Here is a 14,564-nt window from a genome sequence, read left to right as displayed (position 1 = left end):
ATATCGAAAGGTGAGTTGGGTCTACCTGATCCACAATGGGAAGAGCAGACCAACGCACCTACCAAGAAGGAAAAGTGTGTTGGGTCGCTTTTTCCCTTGAAAGGCAGGTGCGATGGGCGTAGTTGGAGAAAAAATTTAATGTTTTTAAGCTATATTTCTCTCAAAGCTTTGCACAAGGTTGATTATAATTGTTTTTATTGTGATTTTGTATCTATCTACTGGAGCAAAAATGGTTCTATGTTGGAGAGAAAGAGAACATGAATCCCAAGATTTGGTTGTTGCCAATGACCTGGCAACAATACGAGCCTTAAGGAACTGTGGACTCAAGTTTTTTTGGATTCCAAGCATGAGAGCTCATCTTGAGTTACTGGAATATCTAGTCAGAGCATGGGATATTCAGGGACAATGCTTTAGGATCAGAGCACATATTATCACGATAGAGGTGGAAGATATCTATTTTTTGACAGGGTTGTCTCGGAGAGGAGCTCCTATCTCATTATTTGGCACGAGAAGGGGAGATAAAACTGTCAAGGACTACATAGTTGTGCATTGTAGGCCTCGTTCTCAAGCAAAAAGGATGGAAATATAGAGATTAAGGATGTGATTCAACTACCTCTTAAGACGATCCTTTTCACCATCACTTGGTTGGCTAGCAGTGTTACTTTGCATTTGGCTACCAAGTCCCAAATGCAATATGCATAGAACCTATTATTTTCAACTGGAGTGAAGGGTATTGGCGAATTTGAAGGAACAACTCAACAGAGCAAAGGATGGGCAATTGAAGAACTTTGGATACGTTATATTATGATATCATTTGCTTTGGAGAGGATACCATTGCTTCGTCCTAAGTGTATTTATCTCGAGCTTCCAGGACCTAGGGTTCCATGGATGAGGGAATGGGTAGATATGATGTCTCGTCATGGGGGTGCATATGCAATGATTTTTACCCCTACTTTCTTTCCATGGTTGTGGGTACATAGGTAAAACAAGGAGAGAAATGGGGTGATATAGGTAAAACAATGTCATTTTGAATGTTTTTTTCTTTCTTTCTTCGATTTTACAATTATCTTTGTTTTTAATGTGTCAGAGACTGACTATTGGTTTCACATGTAGATATTGGACCAACACGACTAGTAGGCTCATTGTATCTTCAGCAACAGGGAGAGCCACAACTTGCACCGATTGGAGTTGTTGCAGGGGCAGAGGAAGAGATGTAGGATCTCAACATAGTTGAGACTCTTGCCGATTTTGAGTGCCATGTGGATGGATTGACCCATAGTGCGCCAAATACCAGGGTCAATGAGATCCCACACTATTAGAGTACCAAAGTGTATCACTCGATTGTTGTGCAAAGTTGCCTGCGCAATTGTCTATTATCGCGATCATCATCAGGTTTAGTCGACTAGGAGGCCATGGAGACATATTTTATCTACATGTCTTTTGATATTATAGGTCGTGTGGCCATACGTGTCTCAAACGCGATTTTTTGTAAAACTAAACTCTATATATAGTTATCTATTGATGCTTCCTATTTACTCTATTTTCTTGTTCAATGTGTGATGTTGATTGAAATATTTACATGTGTTGCAAATTTATGTCTAAAACATAATTAGCTAATGCATCAGTCGATGTATTTAGACTTTTAGGGATATGTTGATATTGAATGTAATCGAAATCTTGTTCTAGTAGGTTAACCATAAAAAATGTATAACATAGTTGGACTTCATGCTGAATAGACGTTGTTAAGTTGTAGTACTAAGAGTTGTCAATCAATTATGACCATCAAATGGTGAATTCCATGTGAAATAACATCAGACAATAATTTGATCATTGCGCTATATTCAACGATATTATTAGTTGATCAGCTAATACAAATACCTTGTAGACTCACTAACCTGCGATTTAGATCATAAATAACCCACACTCCGGAGGAAAGGTTATGAACACTACAACTAACAGAATTAGCATAACCAACATATGGTTAAGGGAACGTCGACATTTGCAAATCAAATGTAATTCAAGATTAACAAAGACGGTAGGAAACTCTGAAGGAAACACACTGCAAACATACTAACACACTTATACAATATGTACATAATGACTATGTAAAGGTAATCTAGGCATAGTATTTTTTTAGGTACAACCCATTTATGGGCTACGCCAAAGGGATTCCATCAAAATCAATGAGCTCATAAGCCCCTTTTGCAAGTACATGTTTGACTATATATGGGCCTAGCCACATCAGTTTGAGCTTCCGAGCCCCTAGTTTATTGGCTTCCTAATCATATAAAAGAACTAGATCACCTTCCAAGAAGGTGTAATATCCCTCCCCTTAATAATAAATAATAAATAATAAAAATAATAAATAATAAGTAATAAAAATAATACAAAAATAATAATTAACAATAAAAATAATGAATAATAATAAATAAATCACTTAATAATAAAAATAATAAATCATAAATATTAAATAATAAATAATATATATTAAAAATTATATAAAAATAAATAAATAGTAATAACCATATTAAAGCTCTAAATAAGAATAAATAAAAATAAAACAAGAAAACTATCAAAAAGAAGGAAATAAAACAAGAAAGCTAAAAATCAAAAGAAAAGTAAAGAAATAAAACAAAAAAAAAAGTTGCATGGACACATGGAGTGTGTGCATGTGGTTCCCCTTCCAATGTTTTGTTCTATTCAATAGATGGTGAGGAAGATGAGAGGCATTCCGCCATTCCATCTTTCTGAGATTCTGTTTTTCATTCTCTTGGGAGAATGGTATACTAAGACCTAGGAGTCACTGGCAGTAGAACGTTGATTGAGGGCTCGGGGGTGGCCAGTTGTAGCAAGACGTTGCACAATTGAGCCTACGGTTGGGTGGAGAGTCGTCCCCAAAACCTTGTTGCAGATAGCAGACTTCAACCGAAATCACAGGTAAGTATTCTAATCATAGTTTTGAACTTGAAGTTAATCAGTTGAATTGCATGTTGAATATCAATTACTTGATTAATTACATGTTTACTTCGGGCTGTTACATATGGTATCAGAGCTTTGGCTCAACCCTTAGGGCCTATGGGCATCTTAGAAAAAAAAAAATTAAATTGTTGGAATTTTTAACTTGACTTGTTTTGAAGTTATAGGCTGGTTACTTCCAGGAGGCCGCATATCTTTCTACAAACACTCGCTATACACGTAAAAAAAATTATTCAGTGCATACTTACTGTGTAGTTATAGTTATAATTATCGAATATAAAATAATTAATTATGTTAAATATGTTATTAATTTGTTTCTAAAGAGGATAATGGTTGGGGGCTATTTTTAATATCGTAGACTTTTTCTTTTGTGTTAGTAATTTGTTTTAAAAGTAATAATTATGTTAAAAAGAAAATAAAAAGATATATATATATATATATATATATTTTTTATTTTTTTTTTTTTTTTTTTTTTTTTTTTCACTGACGATTTTAAAATAGAAAGTGAATATTGAGACACTAGAGGTATGTTTATAATTAAAGTTAAGATTTTGGCAAGTAGTTTTTTATTTTTTAAATGGTTAATTATCTGCAAAAACAAGCGAGTGAAGTGAATGCAGACGTATTCTCTTCCTCTTGGAGGTATGTAACGAATAGATTCAGTTAAACTTTGGTGGCTTTTGGAGATTCCAATCTCTCGATGGAGAAGATCATTATCTAATTTACGAGCCAAGTATGTCCTGTTTCAATTTCTGGTCCTCTCTTTTGAAATTTATATTGCAGTCCTCTAGGCATGGCTTTACAGGAATTGTGGATTACTTTATATGTGCTATAATTTCTGGGGCATGACCTATAGCTTGGTTATGGCTCATATTCTGGTCCCTCAGGCAAAATATTTGTTGGGTATCCGTCTCTGCTTTACTATCCAGGGCATGGCCTAATTTATGCGTTTTTTCAGGAAAATTCTTCTTTAGTTAGTACTTGCTGATATGAGAATTTCATTTTGATTGCCTGGACTTTCATGAAGCTGTCTAAACCCATGTTTGATATACACGTCAAGGTTGCAAAGCTTGAGGATGTATATATCAAGTTTACACAATTTACTCTATATTGAATATTGGAAATTGAGATCTACAACGTCTCCAAGGGCATATCAGATCTGGATTTCGATAGGTTTGTGTTGATATTATAAAATATTTCAATTTCAGAGATTTTTTTTTTTTTTTTGGTCAAGAAGTTAGTTATGCCTTGATCTTTTCATTGTCATTTTTAATTATTTCCTTGGTTTAATATTTGGGGAAGGAGGGCGGTCATCCGCATTGGTTTTAAATTATCTTAGGCATGGATTCTATCTCTGTGGATAATTATGTGACTAGTGTACAGATGGATTTTGGTTATTGGGCATGTTGAATTGTCATTTGGAACAAATTGCAGGGACATTTCTAGTCGATGTGGGTGTGTATCTCCTTTTTCTTTTTCTGGATATCGCTTGCTCCTTATCCCTGTTAATTGATCGGATTGCTGGCTTGTGCATATCCACTAATCATGGCATTCCATGATACCGCATTCTGCTCAGACATATTGTCAAACACTCTGCATGCATCTATCATGGTTTCACATTTGGCGTACATAATTACTAACTTGGCTTGCAAATAACATCAGACCTGAATCCAGTTTTGATCATAATACAGTGAACAGACTTCCCCTCTGCCAGAGCTTTTGATTTTACGCATTCCTGCAAAAGAGAAGCGTACGCACTATAATCTATTGAGATCCCGGGCTGATTGTTCCCCTGCACAGACCCTGTCGCTTCCTTCAAATCGTTTCTCTTCCATAGGGTAGATATATTCTCAGTGCTGGTATGGTGTTGGTTACAAACAACAAGCTTAGAAACCCTCAGATGCCTGTTAAACAAATGGATCATCTAACGCCAGAATGAAAGTAGATGGCATTCGAAGAAGTTGAAAAAGGATGTTTGCTCTTACAGTGATTGATTGCATCAGAACACTCTATATAATGGCTATTACAGTGACTCTTGCATCAGCAATACTTTCTTGCAGTGAGTCTTTCAAATTCATCGAACATCTTTTTGGCCAAATCAGTGCACAGTGGTCAACCCAATTATATGCCAAACGCTGCATGTGTTATGCCTAGGTTTTGTTTGCCATCGCCGATTTTGAAAGAAAACTCACCTTGGACTTCAAGTTTTTTTTTTTTTTTTTTTGTCTCGAACATTCCACTAAAGCTGAAAATTCATCCTGACATATCGAATTTTGATGTGGCAAAGCTCCAAGCCTAAATAGAACTCCGTGCTTATTAGGAATTCGTGTTCTTATCTTTACAGATCTGCATTAGCCGCTTACGAGCTTCAATTATCAGAGTTTTATCTGTTTACGATTTCGCTGGTTGAGCAGGCGCTTCCATAACTCTTAGATACGATCTGAAGTTTCTGAGGTATTCTCATGTTGGTGCTGAACTTGCGACTGATCCCAGATCACAACCATAATTTCCTAGAGCAAAACCTCATAAAACATCGTGGATTCATGACCTCGCAATATATTTGCAGGTTATGACATGCTGTAATCACAAAAGTTATTAATTGCTTCACCATGATGATGATCACCAGCTACATGGTAAAGGAAAATCTAATTCCAGTCCTTGCGTCATAGGGAAGTCATGTAGCTTAGTTGGGAAGAGTATACTCGTTACTCCCTAAATCTTACTACAAAATATATCCAAAGAGTCCAAAAGGTTTTTTTTTTAGGCAATGATAATCATACACATTTTGGTTATTTTAAGCCCTGTGGACAGAGTGCAAATAGACGTTGTATAACCGACCATCAGATAACTCAATGATCACTTCTTGAATCCGGTAATCTCTAAATCGTTAAAATTATGTTCTGAGGCTTCTCGGTCATTCAACAGGTTCTGAGAACCCTTGGATTATTAAAACATTGTTCCATTTCTTACCAATAAGGACTTATTTTATAACAAGCTTTCTAAAATAATATTTAGTCTTACAGAGATAAGATAATGTTTGGGCCTTTCAACAGATCTGGTGATAGTGACTTCTCAACTTCTCAAAAATTTGAAGGAATTGGTCTCATTGAGTAATCTTCAGATCTGGAACCTTATTAAAACTTCAGGATCATGATCACAAAATAATTCTTCTGTCACAACGCTGTTGTTTGTAATCTGCCTATACCCTTGATATTGTGACCAATCTATTTGTTATATTCTTGCAGCGATATGAATAATTCTTCCGTCACAACGCTGATCTGGTTTCATCATTACAATGTTTGATTTATTAGCAGCTTTGGATGCATTTAATACCCTTTGCATGCATTGATATACAATCTCATGGCATTGTTTATGATAATCTCTATGATTGTCCTCCTTTTGATATCATTTCCATACATTGTCTACTTTCAATATAATTTCCAATCACACAGTATTTTAATGCAATCCTTACTCGTTTTGATATAATATCAATCACAATATTGATACAATGTCATCACATGCAATTCATAATTAAATATATAACTCTGAGCATGTGGTTAGTATACAACCTACACAACATTTGAAATATACGCCTTTTCAATGAGTAATATACGGCCTTTAATACGACTTTTAGCCACCGTCGCTTTGGATATGATATTCATTGCATAATTTTATATAAGGTTTGACATGTTATCTTCACAAGAATCGGCTTGCGCTGATTTATAATACTATCATAGTATAATATGCAGCTCTAACAATTAGAAAATAGGTCCTCACACCATAACAGTTTGACCATTCAATTATATTTACTTTATATCGATCCACATTCAATTTAGCTTTAGTATCAATGATTATCACAGAAGCTCTTGGCCTCGTAATCGGTTTACTTTTAAAGGTTGCAAGGGTTTTAATGAATCTCCAGGCTATTCACTTTTAGTAAAGTTGTTGAGGACTCTTATAGCATTGTTCTCCCTTTGAATTTTTAATGATTTTATTCGATAGTGATCGATACTTGAAACATGAGAGTTATAGTTGTTTTGGAATGGTTGGAATTTGTCTTTTCCTAGATTTTTACCATTGTCCTGCAGAAATTGGATTGATTTATGGACTCGATTTCTGCCATTGATATTTTTTTGGTGATACTATCATACAAAGTATTTGTTTGGAGGTTATGGTGGTCAATACTCATTTAAATTGCCTTCATCACCGTAGACATCACGCTGACTTCCTTGCCACTAGCATACTTGGGAATGTTCTTGAAAGGAAGAATTGTTGCCTTTCCTTTGTGTAATTATCTGTTGCGAGAAATTCATTATACAAATAACTTGAAAAGGCGTTTTTCGGTGTCACCAGATTGGCCTTACGCACATCACTCACCAGTTTAGCCTAACTTATATGAAGAACCTTGAAGGCGATCTTGCTCTCTCATACAATTCTAACTGAAACAACTTGTTTGCCGTATCGTCTGATGCAATTATTTGGAGCTGCTATACGACTTTGAAAACCAATTTATCCAATTAGTGCTCGACATATATCCTCAAACTTTGCATTATCAGCTGATCCATCAAGAAAACTATATAGTGAACTCATGAATTTTGCATACAAATTAGGAGGTGTTATATCTTTCACATTCTTCCAATTCCGCTCTGCAGTTAATGCATTCTTCTTTGCAGAGACTATCTATTCATATAAAGTCTGATGCAGCCTAGAAAGCTCATAATAAGTATCATTGCCATAGAAAACAGATCTCTTCTCTCATATGTTGCTTGAAGTAGTAGAGTAGAAATGCTCTGACAGAGGCTTGGCCAGGGACAGAAAGCGATCCATCACCATCCATCACCATTTCCAGATTCACTTCCTGAGATATCTTCACCACCATCAGAAGCATTCTCACTATCATCAACCGATTTGGGTGCACTCAGTTTACGATTGCACTGCTTCAAAGAATTATTGTTAGTTTACGTTATTGGTAAAAGCTAACTGTCAATAACACTAAAGACTGTGAACCATCAAATATTGAAGAGGCTGAGAGCTATCAGTTATTATTTCATAAATACACTAAGAACTGTGAACGAAGAAAGAGGTTAAGAACTATCAGTACCAGTTAATAAGAAACCCCGTAGAGGTTCAGAACTAGCAGTTATTATTTCATAATACACTAAATACTCTGAACAAGAAGTTTAGAACTACCGGTTAGCACTAAGTTATTATTTCTTAATAGTAACATTTTCCTAGAATTCGACAATTTGACTATAAAGCAAGCCTGCCTGGGAATAATTAGTTTTTTTTAAACAAGTATTGAGAGAACTGTTTCAGAGTCTTTTGGCTATTTCAAAAATGCAAATTCATGAGGGCTTCTATAAAAAAAAAATTGTCCAAAGCCAGTAAAGAAAAGTCCAAATTCTTTGAACAGAAGTATACTAACTGTGCAAAGTCATGGAAATCCAAGACCATTGAAAATATACCATTGAATACTTAAATCTAATTTCTGTTGAAAAAAAAAAAAATATATATATATATATATAATAAAGAACATAAAGCCCTCAAATTTAGAAGATCGTCTCAAATTTGGTTTTAGGGCATAATTCTCTTAATACTATTGTTTTGCGTCGGAAATTACAACCATACATATGTGACATTTGGTTTTAAAATTTGAAGGAGATGTTCTTCTTTGGATGGTTGCCTGAATTGATTTATTTTATGCTAATATTTTCATAGTCTAAAATATATTCTAGTGGGTGATTTAGTGATTTATGGGTAACTACTGAAGAATTCAAATGACTGGCGCTTTATTTAGGAGTCACTACTTTTCTTTGTCGACTATACAAAATTCTCAAGAAGAGAAAAAGGTAAAATAATATATTGGTTGACTTGAAGCAAATGATTTCCTTGATCTTTGATTACTCTATATCCATTGATGTTTAGTTTCTACATCTGCTCACTGGTAACTAGCATAAGAAAGTTGTGTTTATATGGATAATTAATGCACTAAATAATGTAAATATTGTGCTATTGCATGCTCCACATTATTAACAATGATAAGGAAAAATCATGAGATGCAATTAAAAGTATGAAATAATTGATCAACTTTTGTTAAGCTCTCTATAAAAAGCCAATTTTCATAAATAACGTAGGAAAATATTGAAATTCCCTTAGTAGATGTATCATTGATGAACTATGTAATTGGATATGTCAAAGTATTGGGAGTGAAACAATGTTTTATAGAACGTTGGTAAGGCTAGTAATAGCTTAATTAAAGGTTAAGGCTCTAGATGTTGAAACTTGCAAATAAATAGATTAAATCAGAATTGTAGCATACAAATTGTGTGATGAACTAATTAGGAGTGCTTACTTAGCTAAGACAGTTACCTTTATGGACAATCTAAATCATGTTTTATTGTTTAAACTTTATGATGCATCTAAATCGTACACTATGATTTTAGTTTAGTTAATTGTTATGATGTTGAGTATAATGTTACATGAGGTTTAGTGATATAATCGTAGGAGGATATGACCTCTCTACACTACTATACAACTGCTTTGTGTAACAACTAATAAAGTTGAATAATAAAGAAGATCATTTCAATGGCCTAAAGGGTATGATAACATTAGATTAAAGAAGAGAATCCATAATAAAAATGAGCAATTCAAGGAAGATAAGTTATTATATTGGAAGAATAGTAGCAACATTTCAAGTGTAACATGTTTTAAATTGAGACTAAGGGAAAAATAAATGGTAGCTATGAATATATGGTAGGAGGAAGTAAAGCATGTTTATGTCAAGAAGAAAATTCTCTTAATGATATGAATGATTGAACCGAGCAACATGATTGGTAAGGTCAAAGTGATGGCCTATATAAGTGTCATTATAGGAAGTTCTAAGCGCTTGTAATCAGTGAGAAATAACAAATGATAAACTAGGAAAATGTTCCGAGGATGAAAATTGTTTAACTTTTTGAAAAAGAAATACATGACGTAGACTAATGAGAAAACATTGAGCATGAAGTGTAGGAAGAAATGTTGTTGGAAATATAGTTGGAAATTCTATAATGAGACTTTGATAAGGATTACATATAAATTGGCAAAAGAAGTCAGATTCAACTAATAAAGGGTGCAATTGAATAAATTTCACTCACAAGGGGATTGATCATACAAAACAACTTATTAGTGCGCGTCATTAGTATTGAAAGAAGTTATGGTCAAAATACAATGGGCATACCAAATCATTCATAGATGATAATGATGGTAGTGGTTCCAATCATTTCAAAGTCTAAACTAATTGAAAAACTAATTGGTGTCTTGATGAAAACATCACACTAGTAACATTGATGAGATAACATAAATCCTAGATGGATGTTGAATAATCTTAGTTCATAGTTGAATGGTTGTAAAGTAAATGAAATTCATTTTTCTAATGAATCATGATCAGAATGCTTATAGAGTATTATTCTATATTTGATAAGTATTGAGATGTTTCTCATATTGATGATGTTTCATAATATGTTGGTATGAGGGTGATCATGCCCACGTGGTTCATATTTATATACTGGTTACAATAGTGATGTTGTATACTTATGATGAGGCATTATGATGTTATGTCAAGGTAAATTGACATATTCATTACTACGTGATGATAGGTATTTAATGTTGAAAACTCATGATGGATATGATATGCATAACGTGGCATAGGAATTATGATGCTATAATATGAGGTTTATTGACATGTGGTTCATTTATTATGTTAAGTCATGATATATTTTTATTGCAAATATGTTGATGTTATAACTTATGATGGTATTTCATGAGGTGAAGCATGTGATACTTCCGTAAAAATTTATGACATGCATGAGCATGTAGTTCGTTATTATTCATAATGTTACGATTAACAATGATGAATGTATGAATGTTACATGATGACATGCAAGACTTGGCATGTGGATTATTTTCCATGATACTATGATGGTATAGCTAATGCATTGGTTGCATGTTGAGGTGTAATGATTCACAGGACTCCACAAATGGGCCGAGAGGGCCAGTTTATTTGATGATCTTGTGCGAGCCCATATGCACGAGGGAGAATAAGTAACACCATATGGGCTGGGGACAAACTCAATCAACACTACATATGCCCGTGGTTCCTTTGTCTTGTGTATAGCTCTTGATGGATAGCTCTAGAAGAACTATGGGACCATCTTGAGGAGGCCAAGTGCCTGATGTTCTAGGCTTGGTGCCTGTTATTGGATTGGGATGCCGAAGTCTGGAAGGGATGTAAAGGACTTTGATGCCTGGCGCTGTGCGCCTTAGTATTTGTGGAGGGAGTGGGCCAGCCTTGCCAGATGCCCGGGGTCATTGAGTACCGGACCGGATGCCTGCCTTGGGGCAGATGAGGTCTGAGTCAGGCGCGAGCCTTGGGGCCAGCCTTGGACTAGGATACAGACCGGGTCAGGCTTAGCCTGGTGCCGAAAGTGGGAAAAATGACAGAGATTCCTTGAGATTTCCCGGGGTGTTGGGGACTTTCGATGCCTGCTGGTTATATTAGTTCAGCAGAGGGTGTTGGCAACATGAAGTTAATAAATAATAAATAATAAAAATAATAAATAATAAATAATAATAAATAATAAAAATAATACAAAAATAATAATTAACAATAAAAATAATGAATAATAATAAATAAATCACTTATTTATAAATAATAAAAATAATAAATCATAAATATTAAATAATAAATAATATATATTAAAAATTATATAAAAAGAAATAAATAGTAATAACCATAATAAAGCTTTAAATAAGAATAAATAAAAATAAAACAAGAAAACTATCAAAAAGAAGGAAATAAAACAAGAAAGCTAAAAATCAAAAGAAAAGTAAAAAAAAAAAGAAAAAAAGAAAAAAGAAGTTGCATGGACACATGGAGTGTGTGCATGTGGTTCCCCTTCCAATGTTTTGTTCTATTTAATAGATGGTGAGGAAGATGAGAGGCATTCCGGCATTCCATCTTTCCGAGATTCTGTCTTTCATTCTCTTGGGAGAATGGTATATTAAGACCTAGGAGTCACTGGTAGTAGAACGTTGATTGAGGGCTCGGGGGTGGCCAGTTGTAGCAAGACGTTGCACAATTGAGCCTACGGTTGGGTGGAGAGTCGTCTCCAAAACCTTGTTGCAGATAGTAGACTTCAACCGAAATCACAGGTAAGTATTCTAATCATAATTTTGAACTTGAAGTTAATCAGTTAAATTACATGTTGAATATCAATTACTTGATTAATTACATGTTTACTTCGGGCTGTTACAGAAGGCACGATGTTTACATTTTTTGTCATATTGTGCTTTGATGTTTTTTATTGTGGGCCTCATTGGCCATTATGACATCGTGTCGGGTCTCATCTAAATAGGCTAGATGGACAAAAAAAAAACTTCTCTTTTGCGGAGGTTGCAGGAAGGAGCTTGACGACAAGCTTTAAAGATGGAATCTCACATTCAATGGGAAGGAGTGATTCTAGACCATACACCAACTGGAAAGGTGTAAATATAGTTGTGGTTCATGCAGATGTTCAATATGCCCAAAAAAAAGAGGTGTCAATTTGTCTTATGAATCCCTATCATGTGTTGCAGCATAGTTTTCTAAACCTTCTTAATGTCTTCTAGTTTTCTATTGGCCTGTGGGTAATATGGAGCCAACCTATCATGCCGAAGGCCGAACTTGGTAGTGAGTTCAGGCATCATGAAATAACAATGTAAACTTTGAAACGAGAACTGTAAACTCAAAATGGGAACTCTGGCCAAAAAACCCCGAAAAAACATCAAAAAATAGTGCTAAAAACGAAAAGTGTTGATGTTGAAATAACATCTTTTTTTTTTGGCGGGGGGGGGGGGGGGGGTAAATTTTCAACATGTTTTAAAAATGGCAGTGAAAACCAATTTTTTGGGCAAAAATTATCCAAAAAACACCCTCAAAACGAAAAGTGTTAATGCTGGGAGAACACTTTCTTTTCTTTTCTTCTTTTTCAAAAGTAAAATTTCAACATTTTGAAATAATGCCGTAAAATATTTTATCATGACCCCGAAAAACATTAAAAAAAAAAAAAAAAAAAACAAACAAACAAACAAAACATAAATTAAAATATATACTTAAAAAAATAAAATTAATTAATTAATTAATTAATGGTAAGAATTAAAAAACTAAAAAAATAAAAGTTATAAACAAATAAATAGTAAAATAAATAAAGCCCCAAGGGATAGCTCAAATGGTCGAGTTCCCGTTGCTAAGCACTTTCCCAGTTTGGGAGGTCACGGGGTCAAATCTCCTCGACACCCTCGGGGTTAGGCCTGATATGGCCGACCGGCAGATCCCTTTGGGTGGAACTGCTCCGCTTCTCTACGTGGACGTAGCGGCCACTCATTGAGTGCCCGTGAACCACATTGAAAAAAAAAATTAAAAAAATAAAATAAATAAATAAATTTAAATTTAAAATAAACTAAAAATTAAGTAGGTAAAAATAGAAAAATTAAGAAAAAATTAAAAACAAACTAGATTTTAAAAAAAATAGAAAATTAACAAAAAAAAAAAATTAAAAATATTAAAATTAAGATTAAAATATTGATCACTTAAAAAAAACAAACAAACAAATAAAATTAATATATATATATATATATATATATATATATTAAGTAAAAAACAAAAAAAAACACACACACACACACACAAAACCAACAAACTAGTTAAAAAAAAAAAAAAAAAAAAACTAGTAAAATTAATATTTAAAAAAAAAAAAACAAAAAACAAAAAACAAAAAAGCGTATTTTTTATTAAAATATATATATATATATGAGAATGTAATTGCCAAGCTAAAGAGCAATGAGGGGTGGTCGAAAGATATTAAGTGTAACATCGGAGTTAAACAAGGTTGCCGCCTCTCCCCTACCCTATTTGGCATTTACATCAATAAGCTCGAAGGCTATTTAGAGGACGCAGGATGTGATGGCACGATCTTAGCTGGAATAGTCATCATCCTTCTTTTTTATGCTGACGATATTGTTCTTTTGGCAAGGTGCCCATCTGATCTTGATAAGCAGCTCAGGCTTCTTAAGGATTTTTGCTCTACCATGGGTATGACTATTAACACTGACAAAACAAAAGTTATGATTATCAAATCCAAGAAGGACACTTACGCTAATTTTATATATGACACTAATAACTTGGAGGAAGTGTATTCTTTTTTTTTTTTTTTAACAAGAACGGGTATGGAATTATATTGATCTCTGGCCAAAATGCCTTTCACCGGTTACATTTGGTCGGGCATAGCCCTTCAAATTTCCTTCCACTAGCTGGTCAGAGGTCCCAAATCCTGGGTACCCGCGGAATTTGTTCCAGACTATCGAATTTATCTCTGTTATTTTCCCTAACTTAAATAAACAAACAAACTGGTTCAGCAAAATGCAGAAGAACATGACAATCGTTATGGAATGGAGTCCCAACTCTCAATTTCATCTACCAAGAGACAGCCAGCGGAAAGAGGAACTGCCCTGTTGGCTTCTATATCAGCATCTTTGTTATTTTCTCTCAAAACATGGAGGAGAGATGTAGT

The sequence above is a fragment of the Pinus tabuliformis genome, chromosome 8, assembly GCF_031772625.1.
Source record: "Pinus tabuliformis cultivar Carrire ecotype Pingquan chromosome 8, CPIR1, whole genome shotgun sequence".
In the NCBI taxonomy this organism is placed as follows: Eukaryota; Viridiplantae; Streptophyta; class Pinopsida; order Pinales; family Pinaceae; genus Pinus; species Pinus tabuliformis.
This window is presented reverse-complemented; position numbering follows the sequence as displayed.